We start from the raw sequence: 15,173 nt of genomic DNA, 5'->3' as shown, positions 1-15,173 counted from the left end.
TGGAGATGGTCCCTACCCAACAACAGGCTCACAGTCTAGAAGGGGGAGACAGACTACAAAACAGAATGTGGAGACAGGTGTCAAAATCATCAGAACACACATAATTAAAGCTATATTCATTCATTCATTCAGTTGTATTTATTGAGTGCTTACTGTGTGCAGAGCACTGTACTAAGCACTTGCGAAGTACTAGTCAGCAACACATGGAGACGGTCCCTACCCAACAACGGGCTCAAAGTCTAGAAGGGGGAGACAGACAACAAAACAAAATGTGGAGACAGGTGGCAAAATCATCAGAACAGACAGAATTAAAGCTATATGCACATCATTAACAAAATTAATAGAATAGTAAATATGTACAAATAAATAAATAGAATAATAAATCTGTACAAATATGTACAGGTGCTGTGGAAAAGGGAAGGAGGTAGGACAGGGGGATGGGGAGGAGGAGAGGAAAAAGGGGGCTCAGTCTGGGAAGGCCTCTTGGAGGAGGTGAGCTCTCGGTAGGGCTTTGAAGGGAGGAAGAGAGCCACAGCACACTAAACCCTAAACATCATTCACTGTACTACATCGTTCACTGTAGTGGGGTCAGTAGGTGCCATGAAGCTCAGCAGTTTACTAAGGACATGATACTGGAAAGTGGCTTTCCTATCCACTTTCTTGTGAATTTTACTCTGTAACTTCAGAGTAGTCAGCCATTGCCTGCCCATGGCCACTTGATCATTCAGATCCAAGGAACCAGTCATCTGTTCTATAAGTTCTCGCAGAAGCTGGTGGTAAAAGTCATCATCATCAAAGATCTCTTCATCCAGGTCCTTCAAATGAGCATTAGCTGGAGCCTGAGGCAAACTCTCCTGCTGTCCTGGCACACTGTCAGGAATAGGCTGGATTTCTGGATCGGCCTTTTTTTTTAATGGCATTTATTAAGTGCTTACTATGTTCAAAGCACTGTTCTAAGCACTGGGGAGGTTACAAGGTGATCAGGTTGTCTCACGGGGGGGTCACAGTCTTAATCCCCATTTTCCAGAAGAGGTAACTGAGGCCCAGAGAAGCGAAGTGACTTGCCCAAAGTCACTCAGCTGACAATTGGTGGAGTCAGGATTTGAACCCATGACCTCTGACTCCAAAGCCCGGGCTCTTTCCACTGAGCCATGTTGTTTCTCATGGCCTTGCCGAGAACATGGTACAAAGAGCACTTAGTCTGCGTCTGCCAAAGTAATCTCTCTTTGTCCATCAGAATATGATCTGAGTCAGGATTGAGGGCTCAAAGGCTCCAAAATCCTTTCCCAGCCTGCCAGAAGCCAATTTTGTTTCGTTGTGCCATTGTTGCAGCATCCGGTTACACATCTAATAGGATGTGAAGTCAGCAAAGCATTTTGCCATGAAGTCAGGGTAGTCACTCATCTCTAGCTTCCGCTTAGGTGGCCCTTTCCTCCGCTGCTGCTGCTGCCCCTCTTCTGCAAGCAATTCCTCCTCCTCTTCACTGGAATTTCCTCCTCACTCTCTGCCTTGGGTTTTGCCCCATTCACCAGGCGCCTCGTGTCTGGATGCTGGTAAAGAAGTTCATCCTGGAGATCCACCAGAGACCTCAATAATGCTTTAAGTGACTTGTGACTGTTTTTCAGGATGCTGGCAAACTCTGATCCTCCCTTGTCCTTGAATATGGGGAACGTATCTGGCTGTGGAAGCTTGTTGGTGGTGAGCAGGGCCTTCTGAAATTTAATTCTTCCTTCCAAAAGCAGGTCTCATAGCGCTATTTGGTTCTTCACAGCTCTCCCTTTCTCCATTTCCTCTGCCACTTTGGCACCGGAGAAAGTCATCACTGCCCCATCATCTTTGTCTTTCTTGACTTTGGAGGCACCCTTCTCACTTTTCAACATCGGATTCTTCTTCACCAGAACCTTCCAGGCTGCCTTCTTCCTCCTCTTCCTCACTACTCCCAATGTCATCCATTCCCTCAGTGAACTTCTCAAAATCGCTGATTTCTTCTGTTTTTCCTTCTCAGTTTAGGATTCCTAAGAAGGGTAGGAAGTAGGAAAAGAGAACATTTTCCACTTCATAAGAAGTGGAAGAGAAAAACGGAAAACAGAAAAATCTATACTTGAGTTTGTTCTATCTAAATATCCTGCAGGGTAACATCCCACTTTATCAATGATACACCAAACGTTGGTGCTCAGTAAACATTGTTGAGTGACTGAAGGCAGATGAAATGATAAATGCTCTATTGCTTTGTATTCTCCCAAGCAGTTAGCATAATAATAATAATAATAATAATGGTATTTTGTTAAGCATTTACTATGTGAGAAGCACTGTTCGAAGTGCTGGGGTAGATACAAGGCAATCAGGTTGTGCCACATGGGACTCACAGTCTTAATCCCCATTTTACAGGAGGTAACTGAGGCACAGAGAAGTTAAGCAACTTGCCCAAAGTCACACAGCTGACAAGTGGCAGAGCCATGACCTCTGACTCCCAAGCCTGGGCTTTTTCCACTAAGCCACGCTGCTTCTCAAGCAGTACCGTAAGTAAGTACAGTAAGTGCTCAATTAATGTTATTGATTCATTGATTGAACTGAATGAACAAGTGGCGACCCACAGTGAGAAACACACTGACAGCCTAAAAATATACCCCAAGCTATATGATTTATAGGGCATCCCTACAAACACATATCACATTTCCAATAAGGTATTTAGGTTTTTTTAAAAAAACCTCACTTTTATTATTTTTCTTATTCACTAATATTGGCACTGGGGAAGTATGAAGAAAGGAAAGGAATTCTTGGGTGGGTAAGAGGGAAAATTTTATTAAAAGTGGCTATACAAAAACCTGATTCATTTAATTTAATTTCTAATTCTTTTGCTTTAACCTGACTATCCTCAGAACCTGACATCTTCCATAATAATGTCAGTAATAATAATAATAATGATGGCATTTATTAAGCACTTACTATATGCAAAGCACTGTTCTAAGCACTGGAGAGGTTACAGGGTGATCAGGTTGTCCCACAGGTGGCTCCCAGGCTTAATCGCCATTTTACAGATGAGGTAACTGAGGCACAGAGAAGTTAAGTGAAGTGAAGTGACTTGCCTGAAGTCACACAGCTGACAATTGGTGGAGCAAGGATTTTGATTGATTCTTTCCTTTAAATGACTGTATCATCAAGTAACAAAGAAATAGCAAATTTTCTTCAAAGGTAGCAAGCTATGGGTCAAAACACTTGACCTCTGGCAAATCATTCAAGCATCTGATGTCTCCATTTCTGCTTAATAGTATGACCCTAATCATTCTTACCCTGAAGAGAGGATTGAGGAGAGTCAGCTTAAAGCAGCCACTGTTTGCTGTCAGACGTCTTTGCACCTCATTTCAGGAAGTATCCTTGAATAAAGTGTCTCTTCCTTTCCTCAGAACCCTTTGGGCAGAAACAATAATGCTTCTCCAGATGCAGAGAAAGCATCCATCCACAGTATAGGGTGTCAGTGTGTTTGGAACAGACAGATTTTAGTATAAACCATTGTACAGTGGCTTAGATATCGGACCAAATTTAGAATAAAGTCAATTTTACCCCTGGACGAACACATGGATCAGAAAAAAACATGATATGAGCTTGTCAATGAAATCCATTTTTGTCGGAAAATTTTATCTTTTTGGCTTGATTATTTGTCTTTCATATTAACTGGGCCTAATAACGTATGTTTTACATTATTAGGACAGAGCTGATTAAAACCATCCTGTATGTACTAAGAGAGGAAAGTCGAGGCAGAATGTCGACTGTTTTAAGGTGTAATATCTGCAACCAGAGCCAAGCTGCTATAGGGTTCGCCCTGTTGAGGGCCAAGTTAAATAGGACCCAATTGGAACTAACTTAACTTTCAAGGCTTCTCAAGTGTGGGTTTATGAGCACCCAGAGGAGTAGGTTAGGCTGAGTTCTGTCTTGTTTAATTTGGCCATTTCAATGGCTGACGCTTTTCTAACTTGGCTCTGGTTTTAGATCTCACACCTCTCTAGATGCCTTAATTTTACTTCTAACTTGGCTTTTCGGTGTGCATGTTAAATGTTTTCGATTATGTATCACCCTAAAGAATTTGGAAGGCATTTCTTTGCTCCGCTCGCTGGTCTGATCAAGTTCAGGTGTGTTATGAGGGTTTCCACTATTAAATACCTTAACCCCTCTTCCCTTTCCCCACCTTTCTTCCCCTGCCCTGCTGGGAGGCCTCATTTCAGATCTCATCCTCTGACAGACAGGGCCAAGTGCTCTGAAATTAGCCAGTACAAGAAGCTAAACTAACTGACATAAGTAGAATAAAACTACAAGGCCCACAAGGAGTTTACGGCCTACGGTGGGAAGACAGACCTTAAAATAGATGAGGGATCGGGGGAAATAGTCAGTAGTCAGTATCAAAGTGCTCAAGGGGTAGAATGTGTCCTGAGAAGTATATGTACGTATGCACCTATGTATTATGCACCATTGGGTATTACACACCACTGACTTCTGTGTAATCTCAACCGTGACTTGTCGGGAAGATTAAGAATTGGTTCATTTGACAGTCCAGGAAGAAAGATTCTGCACTTTGAAATCAATGACAGGATTTCATTGATTAACACTTCCGGGTCTAATGCCAAGGGTAGGAAAATTCCATTCCTTGAGTGAGAAACTGAGTCCAAATTCAGAGTCAGATCTGTGGAGAAGCAGCGTAGCTGTGGAGAAGCAGCATGACTCAATGGAAAGAGCATGGGCTTGGAAGCCAGAGGTCGTGGGTTTTAATTCCGGCTCTGCCTCTTGTCAGCTGTGTGACGTCGGGCAAGTCACAACTTCTCTGTGCCTCTGTTATCTCATCTGTAAAATGGGGACTGAGTGTGAGCCCCATGTGAGACAACCTGATAACTTTCCATCTCCCCCAGCGCTTAGAACAGTGCTTGGCACATAGTAAGAGCTTAACAAATACCATCATTATTGTTATTATTACCAAGGGTAATTTCTGAGTGTGACAAGGGAACTTGTAAAAGTTTCCCATCAAACATTACACTCAGCTACTCAGTCTTTCCCTTTCCCGAAGCTGAGCTGAAATCTGGAGGCCAATCCTTCACCTTTCCTCCGTGCTCATTAGCATCCAAGTTTCGAACTACAACTTCCCACCCATGCCGGGTACTTAGAAAGAAAAGCAAATTGTAAATTCAGCAGCTTGTTACAGTCTCTTCCTGTCAACAATTATATCTGGTTATCCTCATTCTTAAGACTAGACCTACTGGCCGTATCAGAGCCAAAAATAACTTTCCCACATTCTTCAAAATATAGTAAATCACTATAGGCTCTCCGTTGCTTCTCTTTCTTCCCCTCGGGAGGAGTGCTACTAGAGTCAGTACTCGGGAGCTAAATGATCAGCTTTAGGCAGGACTGCAACATAGGACAGAAGGTGCGACGATTATGACTGTGAGCCCCACGTGGGGCAACCTAATTTCCTTGTATCTACCCCAATGCTTAGAAGAGTGCTTGGCACAGAGTAAGCACTTGGCAAATACCATCATTATTAAAAGGAGGAGAAGAAAGGGGGGACAAGGAGGAGGAAGAGCCTCGCTACTGCATTTATTGAATACCCACCTGGGGACTGTACACTGTATTATGAACTTGGGAAGGGCTAAAGAGTGAAGCGGTACATTCCCTACCCACAAGGATCTTACACTCTAAATGATTAGAATCTGAGTACTCTGGTTCCCCGTCTTCTGCTTTTCCACTCCGCCATACCACCTTAACACATGACACGTTTTTAATCAAGCAGAATTGTTTGTTGAAAACTTAAGAAATGTTGATAAAAATACTAATAATAATAATGGCATTTATTAAGCACTTACTATGTGCAAAGCACTGTTCTAAGTGCTGGGGAGGTTACAAAGTGATCAGGTTGTCCCACGGGGGGCTCACAGTCTTCAACCCCATTTGACAGATGAGGGAACTGAGGCACAGAGAAGTGAAGTGACTTGCCCAAAGTCACCCAGCTGACAATTGGCAGAGCTGGGATTTGAACCCATGACCTCTGACTCCAAAGCCCATGCTCTTTCCACTGAGCCACGCTGTTGATCATGGATTGCATTTTGAAAACATGATAATTCTCATGGAAGTCCATAAATACTCTTGTGCATTTGTCAGTCAGTCAGTCATATGTAGAGAAGCAGCGTGGCTCACTGGAAAGAGCATGGGTTTTGGAGTCAGAGGTCATGAGTTCAAATCCCAGCTCTGCCAATTGTCAGCTGTGTGACTTTGGGCAAGTCAATTAACTTCTCTGTGTCTCAGTTCCCTCATCTGTAAAACGGGGATTAAGACTGTGAGCCCCACGTGGGACAACCTGATCACCTTGTATCCCCCCAGAGCTTAGAACAGTGCTTTGCACATAGTAAGTGCTTAACAAATACCATTATTATTATTATGTACTGAGAATTTACTGTGTGCACAGCACTGTACTAAGCACTTGGAAGAGTACAATATAACAATACAAGAGGTACATTCCCTGTCCACAGTGAGCTTACAGTCTAGAGGGGGAGGTAGAGATTAATTCAATCTTATTTACTGAGCACTTACTGAGCACTGTACTAAGCGCTTAGCACATTAATATCAATAAATAAATTACAGATATGTACATAAGTGCTTTGGGGCTGGGAGGAAGGATGAATAATTAGTCAGGGGAAGGCCTCTTGGAGGATACGTGACTTCAGTAAGGCTTTGAAGGCGGGGAGAATAGTTGTCCGTCGGATTTGAGGAGGGAAGGGCATTCCAGGCCAGAGGCAGGATGTGGGCGAGAAGTTGGCGGCGAGATAGACGAGATCAAAGTACAGTGAGAAGGTCAGCAATTGAGGAGTGAAGTGTGCGGGCTGGGTTGCAACAGGAGAGTAGTGAGGTGAGGTAGGAGGGGGCAGGGTGATTGAGGGCTTTAAAGCCAATGGTGAGTAGTGTGTATCTTGCAGAGATACAATATCTAATAATAAATGGTTCAGCCTTGAGAAGCACAGAGACCTGCTCTTTTCTTCTTCATTTCTGGCACAAGAAATGACTGCTCAGATTCACCTCACTGACTGACGTCAAATCCTCAAATTATGTTAGGAGTGTATCTTCCTCCATCCACTCCAACCCACTGACCCTGATAAATCCAACTAGCACTTAATAATAATGATGATGGTATTTATTAAGTGCTTTCTATGTGTCCAGCATTGTTCTAAGCACTGGAGTAGGTATAAGGTAATCAGGTTGTCCCACGCGGGGCCCACAGACTTAATCCCCATTTTCCAGATGAGGTAACTGAGGCACAGAGAAGTTAAGTGGCTTGCCCAAGGTCACACAGCAGACAAGTGAAAGAGCCAGGATTAGAACCCGTGTCCTCTAAATCCCAAGCCCGTGCTCTTTCCAGTAAGCCACACTGCTGCCCAATGTACCTATACCTCTATTCTGCCCTTTCCCCTCTCTGTGATTTATTTTAATCTCCACCTCGGCCACAACTCATTCAATCTTTCATTCGTATTTATTCAGTGCTTACTGTGTGCCAAGCACTGTACTAAGCGCTTGGAAAGTACAATTCAGCAAGATTGCAAGCTCCTTGTGGGCAGAGATCATGTCTTCTACCTCTATTTTATTGTACCCTCCCAAACTCTTAGGTACAGTGCTCTGCTCACTGTAAGCGCTCAGTAAATACCATTGATTGACTGATTGATAAACTTGATCATATAACTGCCCGACTCCACCCCTGCCTCGGCTCCTTCCCAGTCCTTGTCTGTTAAGTTTCTCATCCGAGTGACTCACCACTTACATCTGGTGACAAAGGAACAAGGTCCCATCCTGAGAAAAAAGACTACGGTTAGGAGTCCGGAATTGTTGAGTTTTAATTCCAGTTCCGGGCCTGCCCTGTTCCGAGACCACGTAGAAGATATTTATCCTGAACTTCAGCTTTCACTTCCATACTTTAGGGCTGCGTCACGAGCCAAGGGAATGTCTTAGAGGGGGAAAAAATTGAAGTGCTCAGGATCACAAAGACTAACTAATAACAACAATGATAATAATAATTGTGGTATTTGTTAAGCACTTACTGTGTGTGCCAGGCACTGTACTAAGCAAAAGATGGATATATGCTGGGGTGGATAGGAGTCCCTCTCTCAATCCCCATTTTACAGATGAGGTAACTGAGGCACAGAGAAGTGATTTGCCCAAGGTCACACAGCAGACAAGTGGTGGAGCTGGGATTAGAACCCAGGGCTATCCTCTATTCATTCACTCATTCATTCATTCATTCAGTTGTATTTATTGAGCGCTTACTGTGTGCAGAGCACTGCACTAAGCGCTTGGGAAGTACAAGTTGGCAACATATAGAGACGGTCCCTACCCAACAGTGGGCTCACAATCTAGAAGGGGGAGACAGAGAACAAAACAAAACATATTAACAAAATAAAATAATTAGAATAAACATGTACAAATAAAATAGAGTAATATTTATTACACTATTTTTTTATAATTAGTAATTAGTAATATTTATTACTCTATTCACTTGGCCACACTGCTTCTCTACATCCAGGAAGGTCTCTTGGACGGATGGGGTGATTTTTTTAGAAGGGCTTTGAAGCAGGTCTTTTGGCAGACCTAAGTGGGGAATTGCTTCCAAGGGGAAAGGTGAGAGCAATGGGTGGAAGATCAGTAACTCACAAGCAAGTTTCTGCTGCACGGGGCTTACAAATGATGGTTTTAGAGCTAGACTTGCCCATGTATTTCCCACTGAGCAAATTCTTCCCTGATGTCACTGCACAGATGTGCTGAGCTCCGAGTCCATAGCAGGCAGATCCCATGAACCAACCCATCTGGTTTTTGAATCAGGAGAGAGGACTGACATGGAAACTCTTATTTGAATCCGCCAAGTCTCCCAAGCTTTCATCTGAGTATTAAAATGAGTCCCGACTATCCTTCACGTAGCCGTTTGATGACTTTGGTCTGCAAACCATGAACTGTGGCCAAAGCCAAAGGTGAGGCTGGGAATATCGTGAATCCCGTTCTTTAGTTGTCACTGGTATAAGCAAGTCAGAAGGGCAAGCAGAAGCCAGACCTTCCGATTTCCGAATCTTCTCGGCTGTGAGTCTGTGGGAAAGGCACATAGTAGTACGGGTATTTATTAAGCGCTCTCTGTGTACAGAGCACTGTATTAAGCACTGGGAAAGAATCACAAGTGGAAATTAGATTTGGTCCCTTATCTCGGCACTCTGACACTTCTTTGTAGTAGCCAGCTTCTAAGATCTCTGCTCAACGCCAGAAATACCAAAGCCCAACCAGGGACTATTGGCAAGATGATACCTCTCCTCCGTCAATCAATCAAGCACTCAGTAATCAATTTATTGAGTGCTTACTGTGTGTAGAGCACTGTACGAAGCGCTTCTCTCAGGAAGATGCTCAGTTAACTTCATAGGAGAAGAGCGAGATAGTCAATTAATCAGTTGCTCCCTTCCATGTCAGTTAAAAAATGTACTGTAAGCTTGGTGTGGGCAGGGAATCTGTCTGTTTATTGTTGGATTGTACTCTCCCAAGCACTTAGTACAGTGCTATGCACACAGTAAGTACTCAGTAAATAGAGAAGCAGCATGGCTTAGTGGAAAGAGCACAGGCTTGGGAGTCAGAGGTCGTGGGTTCTAATCCCTGCTTGGCTGTGTGACTTTGGGCAAGTCACTTCACTTCTCTGTGCCTCAGTTCCCTCATCTGAAAACGGGGGATTAAGACTGTGAGCCCCACATGGGACAACCTGATTAGTTTGTATCTATCCCAGCGCTTAGAACAGTGTTTGGCACATAGTTAGCGCTTAACAAATACCACTATGATTAATAAATACAATTGAATGAATGCAGCTTTAATCTCTCCTATAAGTATGCTAGATTAAAAAGAGCACACTTGTAGAAGGAGGTTAAAACTGTATTCATCCCTAGTTTTTATCCTTAATACATTATCAGAGGAATAGAAAGGAAGGGGAAAAGTGGGGGACAATGAGAGAAGGGAAGCAAAACACCCAGGTATTTAGAGGTTTAAACTGGACTCTCAGCGGGCTTGTGTTTTCATTCAGGTTGGCAAAGATGTTGAGACCTTACCTTACAAGTCAAGGGATTCTCATTCCTCTTGTAGAAGCAGGCTTTGCTTTTCAGACCTCATCTTAAAGGCCGCAGAGGGAGAAAGGCTTGGGACACAACCAGGGCCTGCCATTGATTGTGAGACCACGGGGAAGTTACTGAACCCCTCTGGACCTCAAATGCCTCATCTGTAAAATGAGAAAAATCACACCTCTGCTTCTTCTTTCATCAAAATCTTGTGGAACAAGAGACTGTATTTGAAAGCACGGTGAGTTCCCAGACATTATTATATTATTATTACCACTCTCTGAATGATCTATATGTGCCTACACCTAAACAGAGATCTTCAAGCAGTGACTCTGAGCATTCTTGGTCCCCTGGCTATCTAATGTTGCCTCCAGGGCTCTGCCCAAGAAGTTGCTAGAACCGGAAGGCAAATTGTGTAAAATCAAGGGAAAGGGAGTCCATATTTGGGAATTCTGTTCTCACCTTGTATAACCATCCTACAAGCCATTATGTGGACTCTCTGAATCTCTCTCTCTCTCTTTCACTTACTCTCTCTCTCTCTCTTTTTCTCTCAATACTGACTGGTGATAGGCACAGCCTTACATTGTCAGTTGATTTATATTTGTCTCCCCTGTTAGAGTGCAAGCTCCTTGCAGGTCAGAAAACATGCTTCTACTTTGTTCTGTACTTCCCAAGCACCTATTTCAATTCAGTGTGTCAAGGGGGTGCTCAATAAATACGACTAGGACTATTACTATTACTATTGTTCCCAAACCCTCCCAAAACCAAGACTGGGGAGAGAAGGAGGAAGAGAGATGGGGAGGATCTAATATTAGCAGCAGCAGGCATCTTACATTCTTCTCATTCATTCATTCAATCGTATTTATTGAGCGCTTACTGTGTGCAGAGCACTGTACTAAGCACTTGGGAAGTACAAGCTGGCAACATATAGAGATGGTCCCTACCCAACAGCGGGCTCACAGTCTAGAGGTGGGTAGGGACCTTCTGTATATGTTAAGCGCTCAATAAATATGATTGAATGAATTCCAGTTTTTTTCTTCAGAACCTATTGCTTGCCTTCCTAATAGTTCCTAAAAATATCCTGGGGAATGGACTGACTTCTTGGAAGAGAATTGCACTTCAAGCTCATATAAGCCATAATTATAAAACTGCAAACCTAATTAGCCAATAAGTCACTAGTGTTCCTTACACATGTGGAGAGAAGGTACTCTGACCCAGATGACTCACAGAATAGGAATCTTCTTATTCTAGCATTTCATCGGAAAAGGTGAAGGAAGGAGATGCTCACCCTTCATTCAAACTGGCTTTATCTTTAAGGAAAGGGAGATAAGTAGAAAGATAAGGGTGGAAGTCGAGATAAAACCATCATATGCAGATATTGAGTGTGTGTATATATATATTTATATATTGCACACATACACATACATACATGCTTTAGAGAAGCAGCGTGGCTCAGTGGAAAGAGCACGGGCTTTGGAGTCGGAGGTCATGGGTTCGAATCCTGTCTCCGCCACATGTCTGCTGTGTGACCTTGGGCAAGTCACTTAACTTCTCTGAGCCTCAGTTACCTCATCTGTAAAATGAGGATTAAGACTGTGAGCCCCACGTGGGACAACCTGATCACTGTGTATCCCCCCCAGCGCTTAGAACAGTGCTTTGCACATAGTAAGTGCTTAACAAATGCCAACATTGTTATTATTATTATTATTATTATGTGCTTATATAAGCATGTAAGCATGTACTTTCCAACCTTACACAACAGAAACCATCTGTGAATGTTCTCTGGACCATATTCTCTATTTGGAAATGAGAAGGACCTGTCTTTTAATCCCAGCTCCGCTACCTGTCTCCTGTGTGGCCTTGGACGAGTCACATCACTTCTCTGTGCCTCAATTGCCTAATCTACAAAATGGAGATTAAGACCGTGAGCCCTGAGTGGGACATGGACTGTGTCCAACCTGAACAGCTTGTATCTACCTCAGTGCTTAATACAGTGCCTGGCACATACTAAGCCCTTAACAAATACCATAAAAAAAAATTGTGGGCTGTGGTCCATTTTCAATAAAAAGTTGCTCTTGCTTTCTAGAAAGACTACCTATGGAGGGAAAAGGAGAAATTGAGTTCTTGAGACTAAAAATGGCATTTCAATACACTACACACATAAAACAGACAAAATATATATTTTCAATGTATGTACTGTCAAAACATTTCAAAACATGTAGATAGTATACATAACTGTCTAGATCAATCACACTACCTATATATAGATAGTATATATACTATTTAATCAATCATTCAATGGTATTATTGAGCCCTTACCATGGGCAAATCACTGTACTAAGTGCTTGGGACAGTACAGTACAATAAGAAGCAGCGTGGCCTAATGGAAAGTGCATGGGCTTGGGAATAAGAGGGTCAGGGTTCTATTCCCAGCTTTGCCGCGTGTCTGCTGTGTGACTTAACTTCTTCTCTGTACCTCAGTTTCCTCAACTGTAAAATGGGGATTAAGACTGTGAACCTCACGTTAGACACGGACCGTTTCCAACCTGATTAGCTCGAATCTTAGTCCAGGGTCTGACAATCAATCAATAAGTAAATGGTATGTACTGAGCACTTACTAGGTACAGAGTACTGTACTAAATGCTTGGGAGAGTATAATAAAACAGAATTAGAAGTTATGTTCCCTGCCCATAACGAGCTTACAGTCCAGAGGGGAAGACAAACATTATTATGAATAAATAATTTTTAGATAAGTAAATAAGTGATGTGGGGCTAAGGATATATATCTATCGACATCTATATATATTTTTAAGAAACGCTCTAAGTGGGGAGTGAAGGGGAGGACAAAACTGCATGTTGCCAGCCTTACTTCGTGACAATTCTGCTCTTCCCTTACCTTTTTTTCATTTGGTTTTAAAGTTTGTTTTGTTGTGAGAAATAAACTGCCTGGGCTCCAAGGTGGCAGGCCGTCTACGAATGTCACATACAACACCACATTCCTGTTCCTCTTGATTCATCCTCCTGATTAGCTTTCCAGCAGCCATCACTGCTGAGGGAAATGTTTTTCTCCAGAGAGTAAAGGAAACCAATTCAGTACCACTTGCTGATTATATTTGGATTAGGATCCAAAGCAGAGTGAATGATCCCCTATTAACACTTTCAAGAAAAATTGCTTTGCTCAGAGTGGCAAATTCTGAAGTTTGGGCCTGAAAACAAGACAGCCTAGCCAATCAATCAGAGACTCTTATTGAGCACCTACTGTGAGCTGGTTGTGGGCAGGGAATGTGTCTGTTTGTTGTTTTATTCTCCCAAGTGCTTAGAACAGTGCTTTGCACACAGTACGTGCTTTATACATGAAATTGAATTAATAAATACTGGGTGCAGAGCTCTGCACTAAGGCCTTGGAAGAATAGAGTGGAACTAGGAGAGGTGATCTCTGCCCTTGAGGAACTTGCAGTCTAGTAGGTGAGACAGACACTAAAATCATTTACAGATAGGAGGGAAAGGGAAAGGGGATGTGCATGTAAGTAGCTAGAGTTTAAGGAATAGACCACTAAAGATCACTGAAGACAAGTCCAAAAGTTTTGTGGTTGGTTGTGTAATGGGAACAGAAATGCTGAAGAGTTAGAGAGGTGAGGAGTGGTAAAAACTGGGAAGAGCAGAAGTTAATCAAGGAAAAGCTTCTGGGGGAATGGGATTAGAGAAGGGCTTTGAAGATGGACACAGCTGTGATTTAGTGGATTTGGAATTGGATTTGGATTTGGGTGCTCCAGACAGTCAGAAAGGTGTGACCTAGAGGTCAGGGTAGGAGAAGGCACCTGGATGATAAAGACAGAAATCTGTGAAACCACCACATCAGGGAAGGGTGGACATGTGTTCATATTTCGGTGTTGCCAGCTAGTTGTGTTTGTTATTATCTTAATGTTATCCATATTACAAGAAACTAGACTATGGTTTCTGAGAGCTTCAGCCCCTGGAGTTTTGGTCAATAATATGGAGCAAAAAAGAACTATGCGATTAATTTTGAGTTACAGACTTTCTAGATTTTGGAACTGAAGAATACTTTTGGTTCGGAGATAGAACTAATGGAAGGCCATACTACAATTAAGACTTCCACCTTCCACCTTTGGCAACATTAGGATTTCTATCTTTTCAGGAATACTTGTGCTCTCCTTTCCCCCTCCCAGCCCTAAGTACTGGGTTTTAGTTCGAGATAGAAGAGCAGTCACACGGACGGTGAAAATCCTACGATGAACCGGTCTGTCCCTCCGCATTCCAAAGTGATATCACTCCAGTTTCCACTGGGTGCCAGGTAAGTGATAAATCTGGTCTAGGACTCCCTTACATATGCTAGAGGAGATTACTGCTAATTAGAGGTTAATTAAAAGATAAGATAAACAGATTTCTCTCTGTCAGCCCCTGCTGTGTTAAAAAAAAACCCTGTAATCAATCAGTGGTATTTATTGAGCACTTACTGAGTGCATAACATAGTACTAACTGCTGGGGAGAGGACAATAGAGTAAGTAAACCCAATCCAGGTCCTCAATGTCTAATGGGAAAGGCAGACATTAAAATAAATTACAGGTAGGGGAAACAACTGAGAATAAAGATGTGTACCTAAATGTTACAGGGTGGGGAACAGGGAGATAGGGGAATGCTGAGTTTTGTTTGATATGAGGTCTATGTGTGAATATGTCCACCCTTTAACTATGGAAGTCCTTCAAGGTTCAGGTTTGTGTCCCTTACTATTCTCCATCTACATGCATTCCCTCGGAGAACTCATTCACTCCCACAGCTTTAACTACCATCTGTTCATGGATAATTCCCAAATCTACATCTCCAATCCTGACCTCTCTCCTTCTCTTCGGTATCGCATTTCCTCCTGCCTTCAGGATATCTCTGCTTGGGTGTCCCACCACCAAAAACTTAACATGTCAAGCACAGAACTCCTCATCTTCCCACCCAAACCCCCCATCCTCCCCTTGACTTTTCCATCACTACAGACAGCACCACCATAGAGAAGCAGTGTGGCTCAGTGGAAAGAGCCAGGGCTTGGGAATCAGAGGTCAT

The 15,173-nt window shown here is 42.9% G+C and overlaps 1 pseudogene; it reads right to left on the bottom strand.

The window, feature by feature from the left end:
• Window positions 1-557: 557 nt before the first annotated feature.
• On the bottom strand, window positions 558-9,119 carry LOC119939019 (annotated as a pseudogene).
• Window positions 9,120-15,173: the final 6,054 nt, after the last annotated feature.

This window comes from Tachyglossus aculeatus, chromosome 17 (genome assembly GCF_015852505.1).
Source record: "Tachyglossus aculeatus isolate mTacAcu1 chromosome 17, mTacAcu1.pri, whole genome shotgun sequence".
In the NCBI taxonomy this organism is placed as follows: Eukaryota; Metazoa; Chordata; class Mammalia; order Monotremata; family Tachyglossidae; genus Tachyglossus; species Tachyglossus aculeatus.
This window is presented reverse-complemented; position numbering and strand designations above follow the sequence as displayed.